This window comes from Mytilus californianus, unplaced genomic scaffold, assembly GCF_021869535.1.
Source record: "Mytilus californianus isolate M0D057914Y unplaced genomic scaffold, xbMytCali1.0.p SCAF_14, whole genome shotgun sequence".
In the NCBI taxonomy this organism is placed as follows: domain Eukaryota; kingdom Metazoa; phylum Mollusca; class Bivalvia; order Mytilida; family Mytilidae; genus Mytilus; species Mytilus californianus.
Window position 1 is genome coordinate 24277260 of NW_026262626.1, and position 383 is coordinate 24277642.

Below are 383 nucleotides of genomic sequence, written 5' to 3' on the forward strand. Positions count from 1 at the left end.
TAATTTGTTGTAATATTTCCGAATAATTCTTCCACAGAACTATTTGCATAGGTGTTACTCCACATCTGTGTTGCATTTTATAGTCTGCCCCATTTTGGAGAAAGAAGGCGGGAATTTCGAGTCTTCCTTTAAGCAATGCAAATTTGAGTGGAAATTCTTTACTAAATACTCTAGCATTGTTTACCACCAAAGTCTGAACTACATCGAAGTGCCCATTTTCTATTGATACTGAAAGAGGCGATTTGCCTTGTGTTGTACACAGGTTAACATCTCCACCGTTCTTTATCAAATATGAAACAATGTCTGAGTGACCCTTTTCCGTCGCTACAAACAGTGGTGATGTGTTGTGGTCATCGCAAAAATTTACATCTGCACCGTTTCTA